Here is a 15444-nt window from a genome sequence, read left to right as displayed (position 1 = left end):
AACAAGAATGGATTCTAAAATAACTTTGTTAAAGTTTAAAAACATGCAGTAGTGCCTCTCCGTGGTTTTAACTAGCATTTCTCTAATGACTAATGGTGCTGAAATAGTTTGACATCTGTGTATGTATAAAATTTAGTGAAAATTTTAGTCTATTTTTTTTTGCTTATTTGAAAAATTGGATTGTTTTCCTTATCAGTGAGTTTCACCCATTCTTAGTATATTCTGGATGTAAGGACATAATAAAGTACAGGATTTGCAAATATTTTTTTCCAATCTGTGGCCCATTTTTCCATTCTATTTTGAAGAGCTGATGTTCTTAATAATTATTAAGTCTAACTTATCAATTATCTATTTACTTATTTCTGGAATACTTATCTAAGGAATCTTTCCCTAACCCAAAGATGTTTTGCTATGTCATCTTCGAGAATTTTCACAGATTTAGAGTTTACATTTATGCCTCTGAGCCCTTTTGGGTTAATTTTTGTATATGAGTGGCAGAGAGATCACAGTTCACTCCAACCTGGTATTTTGTGCCTTCTCATTTTTAGCCAGGGAGTAATAAATTTTATTTATTATTTATTATGTATTTGTATCAGTCTTCAGAGAACCAGTTCGTGACTTTGTTGTTTCTCTCAATTGTACATCTGTCTCCTGTGTGGTAACTGCTGTCTTTAAATGTATTATTTGTTTCCTTCTATATTCTCTTTCTTTAGATGGATATTTGATAGCTCATGTTCAAGCTATCTTCTTTCCTCATATATTGTTACAGATGTGAATTTCCTTTCAATCGTGGCTTTAGATGTATCCCTCAAGCTTTCATATGTAGATCTCATTATTGTTTAGTTTGAAATATTTCCTAATTTCTACTGTGATTTTTTTTTCTGACTTACCAGCAGTTTAAAAGTGTTTTTCTTAATTTGCCAAACCCTTGGGGTTTTTTCTAGTCAGAGAACATTCTCTGTCTGAATTTAATCAGCTGAAATTTATTGACTTACTTTACTGCCCACTATATAAATTTTAAATGTTCCTTGATTACTTGAAAAAAATATGCATTTTGTAGTTATTTGGGGCAAAGTTATCTATTTATCTCTTCTCTGTCCTTGGCAGTCCCTGGACTTCAGGTTTTACCCTGAGTCTGTTGAGAGCTGCTAGTTTGAACTGACAGTCACCTCTAGGGAAAAAGAACCCCGAAGGCCAACTCATCTCGCAAGAATTCTGCTTGCTCTCTTGCTCTCTCTCCTTCTCTTTCTCTCGTCTTCCTGTGTTGAGGTTTGCACGTCTTCCCTCTGCACAAAATACACGTGTGCAAACACAGACACACAGACACAGACACACACACACACCTTTTCTGCATGTGGCTGGCTCCCTCTGGTCTTGCAGGATCCATCTCACGTGCGTCTCCTCTCGCAGACTGAAGCCCTCTCCACCACTCCATCTAAAGCTGTTCCTCCCACCCAGTTATTCTCTCCCTACTGGCTTCTTTCTAAGCACTTACCACAACTTGTGTTCATTCTTTGCTGGCATGCCAATCCCCCCTCCTTCCCCACCAAAGCCCAAGCCACATTTGCCCACTGCTGGTCTGGGACCTAAATCAGTGCTTGTGGACAGGATCTCCCTTCAGACACTTGTTGAACGTCGTAGGGACTTTTTCCCCAGTGTCCACACTGTCCCCTTCCTCCTATAACTGCTAACTCCCCCTGCACTTTACCGGGGACCTGGCCTCCCCATGGCAGACTGCATTCACTCCCCTGCTTGGCTTGCGTGAGCTGCCGGCACGTGACTGTGCGGTGGCGGTTGAGCAGGGTCGTGGGGGCTTCCTGATGACAGTTTTCTGGGGATACTGCTTGCTTGTCACCTGCTCTTCTACTCCTTCCTGAGGCCCGGGATGGACCGGGTGGGGACTCAGTTCACACCTTAGGCTTCGTGGAACAGCACCGTCTCCCCACTTCAGGGTACCCAAGGCTTGGCTGCGTCTTGTGAGAGAGTAATGCTCTCCTGCTCATCTGAGCCAGGAAAACACAGGGCCTCCTCCTTAGAGTCTAATCTGCTAGTTGAACTCTGAGTGATGGATTAAGGAAGATAAGAACTTTGTTTTCATTCGTTTTGGCTGTAGAGCAGTACTCTCAGACAGGGACCTTTGACAATGTCATCCGGCACTTTCTGGATGTGTTTGGTTGTCATAACTTGGGGGTTACCACCTGCATATCACGCATAGAGTTCCTCAACGTGGTGAAGCTATGATGCACAGGACAGCCCTCTCCTGTGAAGAGACCTCTAGCCCTAGATGTCAGAGTGTCGGGTTGAGAAGGCCTGCTGTAGAGAAATGGTCACCTCACACCTACTGCCGGAGAGGTAGGTGGTTTCAGTGATGCCTTTATGACGGGCCGTTCACTTGGCAATCAACCCCGTTCTCTCCAATGACCTCCTGGAGACAGGACATTACTCTTTTCTCTTGAAAGCCCCCAGATTAGCACGAGGACTGGTGCGTGATGAATGGTAGGCTCTCGTACCTTTAAACCTGGGCGTCTCTGCCATGATTATTCTTCCCCGCCGTCTGCACCCAGCCAGCTCCTCGCTTTCAGCAAGAGTCCACCCTGATGGGTCTCCAGCACTATTGTGGGTTATTAGGTGCCTCTCCTCGACATTTCCAGAGCCATCTGTATATTCTGCCATCGTAGTCTTCATCATAGTGTTTTGGAATTGTGTTTGCTCGCCAAGTAAGATAGAGACCAAGACATATCATTATCCTGTCACATCAGTCCAGACATGCACATTATGATTGTAAAAGAATATATCAAGAAAGAAAAGACAGTTTCTGTTTGTCTAGCTCGTGGATATTAGTGTATTTACTTCCAGCTCAAGGCAGGACAGCTGGCTGCATCACACTTCCTTTTTGTCAGGTAAGGCTGCTCTTTGAACATTAGCCAACTTTGAAAGTAGCCTGGCATATGAAGGGGAAACTGGGGAGTTTGTAAATAGGATGAAATAAGGGCTCTCTTTGGCTAGTGGAGAATTAAAGGATCCAGGAGCCATAAGAGACAGTCAGCTGTCTCTGTAGAAGGACTTGACCCATTGATCCAGGGAGCCTGGGGATTATAGGGAACCTACATTTACTGTTGAAGAATCACATATCTTTGGGATTTCCCTAGTGGTGCAATGGATAAGAATCTGCCCGCCAGTGTAGGGGACATGGGTTTGATCCCTGGCCTGGTAAGATGCCCCATGCAGTGGGACAAGCTGAGCCTGTGCGCGACAAAAACCGAAGCCCATGTGCCCTAGAGGCCATGCTCTGCCACGAGAGAAGCCGCTGCAATGAGAAGCCTGTGCGCCAAAACCAGACAGTAGTCCTCGTTTTCCACAACTAGAGAAAGTCTGCATACAGCCGCAGAGACCCATCACAGGCAAAGTAAATAAACTCACATTGAAAGGGAGTCCACCTGCAACACGAGAGACCTGGGTTCAATCCCAGGGTTGGGAAGATCCCCTGGAGAAGGGAAAAGCGACCCACTCCAGTATTCTGGCCTGGAGAATCCAATGGACTGTATAGTCCACGGGGTCGCAAAGAGTCAGACACGACTGAGTGACTTTCACTTCACATTAAAAGAGTCAGGCGTCTTGGTGGCCTCAATTGGAAATTTGGGAGACATCAGCAAGTTTGGCAGAACTAAAAGTGAGTCAGATCACAACAGACGCTTTCCCATTCCTCCCAGCCGACACAGCACAGCTCCTAATAACGCTCTTTTCCTTAAACACTGAGAATAATGACATTAAGTCAAGGACATCTAGTTTTCAAATAAATACACAAGACTAAAACACAAAGCCCCATTAGATGCAGCATTGAGGATCCAGTGGCAAGTGTATAACACAACACGGTTGATTCTTTTTAAGTCCCAATCACTTTTTCGTGAGCTGGCGTGGCGCTGACAGAGTCATCAGAACTCTGACCCCACACATCAGTGGCACGTCAGTGGCACGGGAGACCTTCCCCAGGCCGGGCTGGTGTGTTAGTTCCTTTTGGACTTCTCCAGACACCTGACATGCTGGGAGGGGTCTCATCACTAAGAGTCCTCTGGAGTAGATGCTGAGGTCAGAATTTCCCATCCTCCACGCATCATCTACCAGTGAGCGTGTTATCAAAATATGAGGCAGCCCCTTCAAATACATTCTAAACACTGTTAATGTATTTCCACATGTCACCGTCTGACAGCTCCACCGTCCTCAACTTTGTCACCAGGGAAATTTACATGCATTTGAATTCACTGGGCCACGCACGCCTCCCTACCCTGACAGCCCATTTAGCGCTGTGATAAGTTAATCTGTGTGGTGTTTGATAGATTTCTGTCTTCTACCCAAAACAGAGTTCGTGAAGATGATTCAGGAACAAAATGTGCAAAACAGCACTGTCCCGGCCTCCAGTGACCACGGAGGTTGGAACCCTTGGCAAATGCCCGACTCTGTTCCTCCAGCCATGTCCCAGCAGCGGTGACTCCCTCTGCTTGTCCTATTATCTGGATTGCAGCCTTCTTCTCCTTTAAAAAAATAGTCTACATGTTTTTCATCTTTTACAGGTTTTGTATGTGAACCATTTTTAAAGTCTTAAGCTGGTTACAACATTGCTTCTGTTTTATGTTTTGGTTTTTGGGTCACCAAGCACGTGAGATCTTAGCTCCCCAACCAGGGATCGAACCCACACCCGTTGCATTAGAAGGCAAAGTCTCACCACTGGACCACCAGGGAAGTCCCCATGTCTTCCCTCAATTAGTCAACAGTACCGTTGGTCAACCAAAGTTTCCAAAGGCAATGAGATTTTAAAGAATTAAATTTTCTGCCATTTATTTCATGCCAATCAATTCCATACTACCAAATCCTCTGATTTATTGGTCATTGCATTCGTTCCCAGGGCTGCGGTACCATCTTACCATAAGCCTGCAAAGCTTGAAAAAAAGATATGTCCTCTCACGGTCTAGAGACCAGAAGTCCAAAAATCAAGGTGTCAGCAGCACCCGTTCCTCCTGGAGCCCGGAAACCACCTCAAGCCTCTCTCCTGGCTTCTTGGGGTTGCGGGCATCCACCACACTTCTGGGCATCTTTCCAATCTCTGCTGGTCTTCACGCACCTCTCCTCCCTCTCTCCTCTTTTTGTCAGTTTTCCAGCCTTTCTTTAATGCCAAACGAACTGACAATTCATGAGGCTGATGGGGAATCTGAGGCCCCTCAAGGCCTTCTGCCCGACTGCCTGCAGCCCACCCAGCCCTGAGCTCTGGACGGACGTGCCCAGGGGCTTTAGCCCGGGCAGCTCAGGAGGCAGCAGGAGGGAGCAGGAGGCAGCCAGTGCAGAGCCCCTGAAGACCTGAGGTGGACTCTGCAACAGTGACAGGTTTGTGAGCAAGTCCTCTAACTTCTAGCAGGACCTTTGTTTCAAAAGACAGATTGAGGGCAGGAAGAAAAGAGGGCCACCGGATGAGATGGTTGGATGTGATCACCAACTCAATGGAGATGAGTTTGAGCAAACTCCAGGAGACAGTGAAGGACAGGGAAACCTGGCATGCTGCAGTTCATGGGGTTGCAAAGAGTCAGACACAACTTAGCAACTGAACAACAATAGTGATGGGTGTACAGAGGTGCCTGGAAGCCTGCAGAGGACAGATTTGGCCAGCTTAGAACTGCTGTGGTTCTCTGTGGCACAAGAGATGCGTGTTTGATCCCTGGGCCAGGAAGATCCCCTAGAGAAGGAAATGGTAACCCAATCCAGTATTCTTTCCTGGGATACCCCATGGATAGGGAAGTCTGGATGGCCACAGTCCATGGGGTCACAAAGAGTTGGACACAACTGAAGTGACTAAGCACATAGCTATAAAATAATAGTGGCATAAAATTACAATCATTCTAGCAACCATCATGGCTTTGTGGGTGGACATTTGGGCAGGGATTGGCTGTTGACTCTCCTGTTCTCCAGTGTTGAATAATGTTGCCAGTGGTATTCAGTTGGAGGGTCCAAGAAGGTCTCATGGACATGTGTGGCCTCTGGGCAGGGATGGATGGAGGGCTGGGCTTGGTGGGGACTCTGACCAGCACCTCCACATAGCCCAGGCCAAATGGCCCCAAAGGAGCAGGCAGCAGCCTCATGGCCATTTGTCACCCAGCATCAGGACTCATGGAGCCTCACTTCTCTCATACGCTCCTTCGGTCAACGTGGTCATGGTCACAGCCTGCCAAGATTTAAAAGGGTAACAGAGACCCCATAACCCAACGGGAGTGTGTATGTGCTCAGTTGCATCTGAATCTTTGCCATCCCAGGGACTGTAGCCCACCAGGCTCCTCTGTCCATGGGATTCTCCAGCCGAGAATACTGGAGTGGCTAGCCATTTCCTATTCCAGGGGATCTTCCTGACCCAGGGATCAAACCCACATCTCCTGTGTCTCCTGCATTGACAGATGGATTCTTCACCACTGCCCCACCCGAGAAGCCCGTGCCCTGATGGTAGGAATGTCGAATCCTTAGTAAATGTATTTAAGTCTGCCCCTGGGCTTCAGTCCCATCTCTGTCACTTACCAGCACACAATCTTAGGCAAATTTACCTGCTTCCTCATCAATAGAAAGAGATCACCAACTTCACAGGTGTGCTCTTAGCTTTAAATTATGTCATAAAGTCAAGTGCTTGGGAGGGATAAATCAGGAGCTTGGGGTGAACATGCATGCACTACTGTATATAGGATATAGGATAGATATATAGGATAGATATAGGATAGATAACCTACGAGGACCTACTGTATAGCACAGGGAGCTCACTCAGTAATCTGTGATAAGAAAATAATACAGCATAGGAAATCAACTACACTCCAGTAAAAATCAGTTAAAAATAGTGATAACCTATATGAGAAAATAATCTTTAAAACTGATGTAATATGTAAATGCGTGGCTGAATCACTTTGTTGTACACCTGAAACTAATAGGACATTGTAAATCGACTATACTCCAATAAAATTTAAAGAATAAAAATTAATGTAAAGTGCTTACGACCTTTAATAATGATTTGCTATTTTTACATGGACCCTCAAGCTTCTCATGTCCCTTGAGGACGTTTCAAGCTCTGAAATTGTGTGTGGCATTCCTTTATTCCTTCACTCATTCGTTCATTCATTGGTTGTGTTCATCTCTTTATGAGTAGTGAGTAGTGAAGGTCTCTCCTGCAACAGGCCCCACGCCAGGCACCGGGGATATGACTGTGGGTGAAAACGCACATGGCCTCGCCCCCAGGGTTTCTGGGGGGAGGGAGGTATTAGTCAAAAATCACCCAAATATAAAACTTCCACAGCAAGTTCTGGAGACACTGGAGGAGGGATTTGACTGTCCAGGGAGCCAGGAAGCGAGTTCTCCGGGGAAGTGACCCTTCACCTGACATCTAAAGGTGACGGGTCTCCACTTAGTGAGAGCGTTTCCACGCTGGAGACAAAGGCCTGGGGATAAAGGAGTTACTGTCGTAGCTCAGCGGGCCCGGGAGAGCTCGACGTCGCCGCCCCGCGCCAGGCCAACCTCCTGAGAAGCCTCTGGCCTCCAGAGGTCCAAGCTGTGATCACTCCCTCTTCCTCGCACACTTGTCCTCCGTCCTGACGGCCTCGGTCCAGAGTCCTTGGTCCCCCTTCTGGAGCTGCCTGCATTTCCCCAGTGAGACTGAAATGCTCCAATTGGAAACCCATGCCTGATACGCGCTTCCAGGTCTAGCAGGGCTCCTGACACACAGTAGGTGTTCAATGAGTGAAAGTGTATTCTATCCTTCCTGGTACCTCACACACCCAGAACCATGTGAATATAATCTGATCAAGACAAGCTGATGCTGCTCTGACAGCATCATACCTTCCAGAAGCTCTTTTTCTACCAACTGGCTGAATCTGGACTTTTTCAGGGCAGAGTTTATTTATTCAGGAAGCCAAGCTCCCCGCCCAGAGCAGCGGTGTGGGGCTCAGGGACACCCAGAAGAAGCCCTGATAGCCAATTAGGGGAGGGGATTCCACCCCAGACTCCCAGGACAGCCCCTTCTGGATGCCCAGTGCTTGCTCGAGGTGTGCAGAGTTGAACTGCTGCCCAAGAAATCAGGATATGCAGAGATACCTAGAGAGCCTGGGCACAGTCCTTAGAAATACAGACAGGGTTGCCAGATTGAACCACAACAAACACAGCAAAAATACAAGACTTGAGTTCAATGTGTGTGCCTGTGGAGACAGCAGCGTGCTTGGCCGTCTGCCACCAACTTGATCGCCTCCAGGGGCCCACGAGGGACAGAGCAGGGGAGACAGGCCGAGGGAGGTGGGCACCTTCCCAAGGCAGCCGACACCTGTGCTCTGACCTGGGAATTCAGACCCCGTGGAGCAAACTGTTGACTGCTCAAAAGAAGCCAGAAATCTAGATCTAGTGCGTGAACATTCTGAACATCTAACGTTACTAACGATAGCGAAGTTTTTCAAAATAGCATGCATTATGTCCATGGGCCCAAGGTGGCCACAGCTGGCTTCTCCCTGACCGTCTGTTCTCTTGACCACACGCTGCACATGGAGCAGGCCTGGCTCCCCTCTTCCACCAGAGAAGGCCCCCGACACCACCCAGCCTGGCTGGGCACCCATGAGCTCCATCCTCTCAACACCACCACCTTCCACCCGTTTCTCCCCTCCCAGGATGCCAAGAGCCAAGAGGTCATCACACAAGACAGATCTCCTCTGAGCCCTTGGTAAGCACAGGTATGTGTAAGGGGGGTGGGCTGGTGAGAACAAATGCAACCTGGATACAGATCTTTCAGCCCAGACCCCTGAACCCCAGTCCTGGGGGGCCCCCCGCTGTGCACACCTGCTGCTTGTTGAAGGTGTAGAGATGAGAAATTCGGAGGCGGCAGAACACCCTGCGAATGCCCACGAGCAACCCACGCAAAGGTGTGTAGCACAGGTGTTTCTGTAATTGTGATGCATTTGGAGGCGTCCCAGCGTGCGGTGGCCCTCGACACTCACACCTCCACCTGCTGGGGGAGGCTGGCGGGCAGGTTTGGGTCCAGGCGGGTGACGAGATGCCAGACACCCCGGTGCGCTCACTCGAATGTCACCTTTGGGGACTCTTGTGGGCCAAACAGCACTTACACGTGGCTCAGCCCGCGGCCGGCTCTGCTCCCCCTCGGATTCCAGCGGGTCTGCGAGTGGCGGCTGCAACTGCCCCGGCAGCCACGGCCGCAGACAAGGGAGCTAGAGAAAAATGATCAAGCCTGCACGTGGAGCCGGGGTAAACCTGGGAGACTTAAAAGGAGGTCAGTCGAGTGAGCTGTCCACCAGCAACAAGGGCCCCAGAGTGGGGAGTTCAAAGTCATGCATCGGGCTGGCCTCAGGTGTGGGCATCCGGGACCAGGGGCTTGGACATGGATGGACGGCCCGGTGGTGTGAGCAGCCAGGATGGAGCTGGGGAGGCGAAGAGAAGGAGGCAGCAGGATGCCGGCAGGAAGCTTCTCCCTGACACTCAGAGGGAAGGTCCGGCTTCTGCCCTATTCCAGCAGCAGGCCAGCCTCCCACCCCGCGAGGGCACAGAGCCGGTGAACCAGGCGCAGGCCGCAGGCCGCAGGGCAGGAGCCGTGCAAGCACCTGATTCGCCAGGTACTTAAAGGCGGTTTCTGAGTCCGGGCTCAGTTGCTCAGGCGTATCCGACTCTCTGTGACCCCAAGGACTGTACCCCGCAGCCTCCTCTGTCCATGGGATTCTCCAGGCCCGAGTGCTGGGGTGCTACGTCCCACACCCCCCTGCCCATTGCCCTTGCACGTGCTGAGTGCCGACAGCTAGGGGGGCACCTGCCATCCAGAATGCCATGTGGCACCTCTTTCATTTTTCAGCGGTTTTCAATGTTATTTCTCCTTCACCCCATGGTGGATCTTGTTCTTCTGAGAGCCCAAGGCAAATACTGCACCTACAGGATCAAAGCGAGTGTTTTCCTAACAACAGGAGCCACCTTCCCTGCTGGGATGGGAGTCTGACCTGGGGCTCCACGGGGGCCTTGAGGCCACTCGCCTCCTGAGAAGCAGTCTGGGATCCCCCAGGCCTCTGGGTGCCAGTGGTTCCCGCGGCTGGCAGTGGTGAAGACAGGCAGCTCTTGCACGCACAGGTGTACACAGCTGTGTGCACACATTCATGTACACGCTCACTCACACACACGTGCCCCATCACATCTCTCAGTCTGCACAGGCCAAGCGCGCCCACCCAAGCCCTTCTCTGCACTAGAGGAATGAGCGTCCTGGAGTCTCTCAGCCCTGCTCTTTGGCATCTGAACATCAGGGATGAGCCCATCTCATGTCTTTAACCCCACCTCAAGTCTAGACCCCAATAACACCAGGGAGGGTCTCACTGTCTGCTTCCGATATTCTTCCCAGTGCATCGTGGGGCGGCTTTTGGGGAGGGGGATCCATTTAGCTGTTGCAACAGGAAAGGAACTCATTCAAAATTTTTTGGTGGTTGTACTTAAGCGCTGATGTTTTTGAACTGTGGTGTTGGAGAAGACTCTTGAGAGTCCCTTGGACTGCAAGGAGATTCAACCAGTCCATCCTGAAGAAGATCAGTCCTGGGTGTTCATTGGAAGGACTGATACTGAAGCTGAAATTCCAATACTTTGGGCACCTGATGCGAAGAACTGACTCATTTGAAAAGACCCCAATGCTGGGAAAGATTGAAGGCAGGAGGAGAAGGGGATGACAGAGGATGAGATGGCTGGATGGCATCACCAACTCAATGGACATGAATTTGAGTAAACCCCGGGAGTTGTTGATGGACAGGGAGGCCTGGCGTGCTGCAGTCCATGGGGTTGCAAAGAGTCAGACACAACTGAGTGACTGAACTGAACTGAAGCTTTCACTATTTCTATCAACTTTTAAAATATTGTTACTCTGGAAAAGATTTTCCAGTTAAATACTTTTGTCATCTACAAATAGTCTCTTCTTTTTTTTTTTTCCATTTTCACTATTTCTTACTTCTTATGTCTTATGAAGGTAGATTGAATTGTCATAACCATATGACAAAGCATAGAATTTAGGGTGTGTGTGGAAACCAAAATGGCAGAGCATACCTGCCATCTTCCAAACCATGCCCCTTCCACAAATTTAGACATTGACCTGTTAACTTCCAATGTGCTGTTACTTGGCGGTGGGGCTTTTGGGAAGTAATTGAATTTAGATGAGGTCATGAGGGTGGGGTCCTCCTGATGAGATCAGTCCCTTACAAGAAGAGGTACCAGACAGCTCATTCAGTCAGTGAAAAGGTGGTGCTCTGTGGGCAGAGAGTTCCCAGCAGAACCAACAATGCCACCACCTTGATCTCACACATTCAGCCTCCAAAACCATGAGGAATAAATGCCTGTCATTTAAGCTGTCAGACAGGGATATTTTCCATTGCAGCCCATTCAAATACTAAACCCTCACGGGTGAAAACCAATGGCTCTCTGTAAAATTTAAACAAAGATGTTAAAAGGATGTTAGGAGGGTTACCTTCCATTCAGGATGGAAGATGAGAGACACATCCTTAATGACATCAAATATTCCCTCCTCTCAACACAGCAATCTGAATAGACTCCACGTACTTATCCAGACACATATCTTCTTCTCATTATGTAATGAGGGGTGGTGCTGGCCCCCAAAAGAACCCGTACACAAACACCAGGGCCCACAGCCAGCCCACGTCCAACGAGCCCACATCCAACCTCCAAAACCAAACCCAGCAAAGGCTAGTGCTGACCCCAGCTACATCCACATAGGCACCTCACTCCCCACAATCAAGGACCAACCAGCCCAAGTCTCAGAAGAGGCAACAGAGCTGAGAAGCCTCCAAAACAATCATATTATTATTTATTCCCTCTTTTTGTTTCTAATTTGGTGTATGTTTACTTTCCTTTTTTCACTTTAGCTATATTTGCCAGCGATATGTCAATGTTATTGTTTTTGCTCTTACTTTCAAAGAACCAGCTCTTGGAAGTATTCCTCATTCGTATAATTTCTGACTTTTTATTTCCCTCTGTCTGCTAAAGAATAAAGGCTCTGAAAGCTTCTGGTCTTTGAAGTTCATTTAAATTTTCTTCGGGGCTTTGTTGAGTGTCCATTTGCTTCTGTATTTGGATGAAAGGGTAATCTCTTAATTGGATGATTATACCATTTTTATTTATAGACTCCCATGTTACAGAATTTTTTTTTTGTAGAAATGAGTAATTCCTGCTTTGGCAGAAGAGTCCTGCATATGTCTGTTTGCTCTGATTATTTATAGTAACAACTTTGCCTCTGCCCTCATTTTATTTGTGTTTCCTACTAATAGTGAATTACTGTCTCTCCCTGTAATTGTGGGGTTTTTTATTACCCAATCTCCTCTGCTGCTATTTTCTAATAGATTTTATTTAAAATACCCTAATGCTGCTACATTATCTGACCCTATTCAAGAAGTTTAATTAATGCCTTGTGTTTATCATTTTTAATACTTTTATCAAAATAAGTTGATCTTAAATCTTTCTTATTTTGGGTGGCTCAGTTTATTTTTTCAGGCTATTTAGGTATAATTTACATACGATACTCTATTAGCTTTAGATGTATTACATAATGATTTAGTATATATGTAAAATGAAATGACTACAATAAGTTAATATCCAGCACCTCATATAGTTACAAATTCTTTTTTTTATTTTAAATTTATTTTTTAATTGAAAGATAATTGCTTTACAGAATTGTGTTGGTTCCTGCCATATCAACATGAATCAGTCATAGGTATACATGTGTCCCCTCCCTCTTAAACCTCCCTCCCATCTCCCTCCCCATCTCTCCCCTCTAGGTTTTTACAGAGCTCTGATTTGAGTTTTAAATTAAGTGTGATTAATCTGTTTTCCTACTATATTTTTAAATTTTTCTTTTATTGTACAAGGTTGTCCAATAACCAATGTCTTGTTAGAGTTTGGTTTTCAATCCAGCAGGTACTTGACTTTTGATGGGTGAATTTAAACCACTGTGGTTACTGATATAGCAATCATATCTCCATCATGTATTGGTTTTGATGCATTAACCATAATCTACCCAAATCTGATGTCTTTAATTCTTGGAAGGTGAGCATTCCATTCTTAACACTGCTGTCATCTTAAGACTACCTCCACTCACTTTTGGGCTTCCCTGGTAGCTCAGCTGGTAAAGAATCCACCTGCAATGCAGGAGAGCCCGGTTCAATTCCTGGGTCGGGAAGATGCTCTGGAGAAGGAATAGGCCACCCACTCTAGTATTCATGGGCTTCCCTGGTGGCTCAGAGGGTAGGGAATCTGCCAGCAATGCAGGAGGCCTGGTTTCAATCCCAGGGTTGGGAAGATCCCCTGGAGGAGAGCATGGCAACCCATTCCAGTATCCTTGCCTGGAGAATCTCCATGGACAGAGGAGCCTGGTGGGCTATAGTCCAGGTGGTTGCAAAGAGCTGGACTCAACTGAGAAGCTAAGCAGAAACACAAGTACACACACTTTCAGCCAGCGAATGTCTGCAGCAGCTACTAGCGTCCCAGCAACATTATCCTTTGACATCTTCGTGGAAGACAAGGGTGGTGTTCTCTTCCAAATGCCCTTCTTTTCCATGACTGCAGTCTCAGATTATGGGATTTCTTTTTCAGTGGGTGGTTTTTTGCATCTTGACTTTGTTCATTCATGGGGTAAATACGTATGCAGCTTACACTTGGTGGCCAACGCGGCTCTTAGAACGCTGCATACAGCACAGGGCAGCAAATCAAGAGTCTCTGGTCGGAGCCCGCGGGCTCCAGCAGGGACTACCGGCACCAAAGAAGTGTGAGAGATGGTGATGAGCACCACAGAGGAGCAGAGGGCAGGACGCGCCAGCAGAGAGCTGTTTTCTGTGCTGGTCAAGGAAGTCAACAGATTGAGCTGGCATTTGAAGCAAAATCTGAATGAAGAGAGGAAATAAGCCCCATGAAAAGCTGGCTGGGAGAGTCAGGCGGAGCCGATAGTCAGTGCAAAGGCCCTGAGGCAGGCGTGGCTCATCAGGTTCACCATGAGCAGGGCTGGAGAAAGGGGCGGGGGTGGTGAGACCAGCAATGCTGGGCAGTAGGGGTGGGGGAGAAGGGATGGAAGTGGTAAGGAAGTCTTAAGAAGTTTTGAGAAAGTTTTGAGCAGAAAATGAAAGTGAAAGTCTCTCAGTCATGTCCGACTCTTTGCAACCCCATGGACTGTACAGTCCATGGAATTCTCCAGACCAGAATACTGGAGTGGGTAGCCTTTCCCTTCTCCAGGGGATCTTCTCAACCCAGGGATTGAACCCAGGTCTCCTGCATTGCAGGTGGATTCTTTTCCAGCTGAGACACAAGGGAAGCCCAAGAAAACTGGAGTGGGTAGCCTATCCCTTCTCCAGAGGATCTTCCCGATCCAGGAGTTAAACTGGGGTCTCCTGCATTGCAGGTAGATTCTTTACCAACTCAGCTATGAAGGAAGCTCCATTTTGAGCAGAGAATTGATTTAAATTTTAAGTGATATGGTGAATTTAAAGGATCCCTCTGGCCACTGGCTGGGGACCAGCTGCCAGGAGCAGGCAGGAGGCTGTGGCTCTGTGCAGGCACTGTGGTCGCCGGGGACGAGGCGTTGGCAGGGCCTGGAGGTGTTCCGTGTCCCAGCTAAAGTGTGCTGAGGTGCTGCCTGTGAGGCCAGGCAGAGGAAAGCTTAGGTACTTGGGTCTGCAGTCGTTCCAAAGATGAGCAGCAGGTTAGACGAGATCAAGAACCCAACTGTCCCCTTGAGTGTCCTGTTTAGTTTTGCTCTAACAATGTCCCTCAGTCTTCCCTGTGGTCCGGTGATTGAGAGTCCACTTGTCAGCGCAGAGTTCGATCCCTGGTCTGGGAGGATTCCATGCTCTGTGGGACGAGCAAGCCTGTATGTCGCAGCTCCTGAAGCCCGCATGCCCCAGCGTCTGAGGCTGGGGGATCGTTCTTGCCCACCACAACTAGAGAAAGCCCGAGCAGAGCAATGAGGGCCCAGTTCAGACAAATAGTAAATATATATATATTTTTAAATAACACAAAATAAACTTTAGAAAAACAGCTGTCCGTTACCCATTCGCAGGTATTACTTTCCTCTTAAATTCATAGTTTCACAGGTCAGCAAAAGTGTTTCCCATTATTGTGTATTTATTCAAGAATTCTTCATTTTAGGCATACCCAAGCCTTCTTGCTATCTCAGAAGTAAAGGAATGCTGCAGCTAAGTTCTGGGAAGAGCCAGCCTCACAGGGTCTTTGTCACCCTCCAGTGAGAATGACGGCGTGGTTTATGTTATGGGTTGAATTTCTGTCCATGCCCCCCCCCACCAAATTCATATGTTGAAGCCCTAACTCCCAGCATGTCAAAATGTGACTGCATATGGAGGTAAAGCCTTTAAAGAGATCACAGTTAAAATGAAGCTGCTAGGGTAGACC

The sequence above is a fragment of the Cervus elaphus genome, chromosome 15 (genome assembly GCF_910594005.1).
Source record: "Cervus elaphus chromosome 15, mCerEla1.1, whole genome shotgun sequence".
NCBI lineage: Eukaryota > Metazoa > Chordata > Mammalia > Artiodactyla > Cervidae > Cervus > Cervus elaphus.
This window is presented reverse-complemented; position numbering follows the sequence as displayed.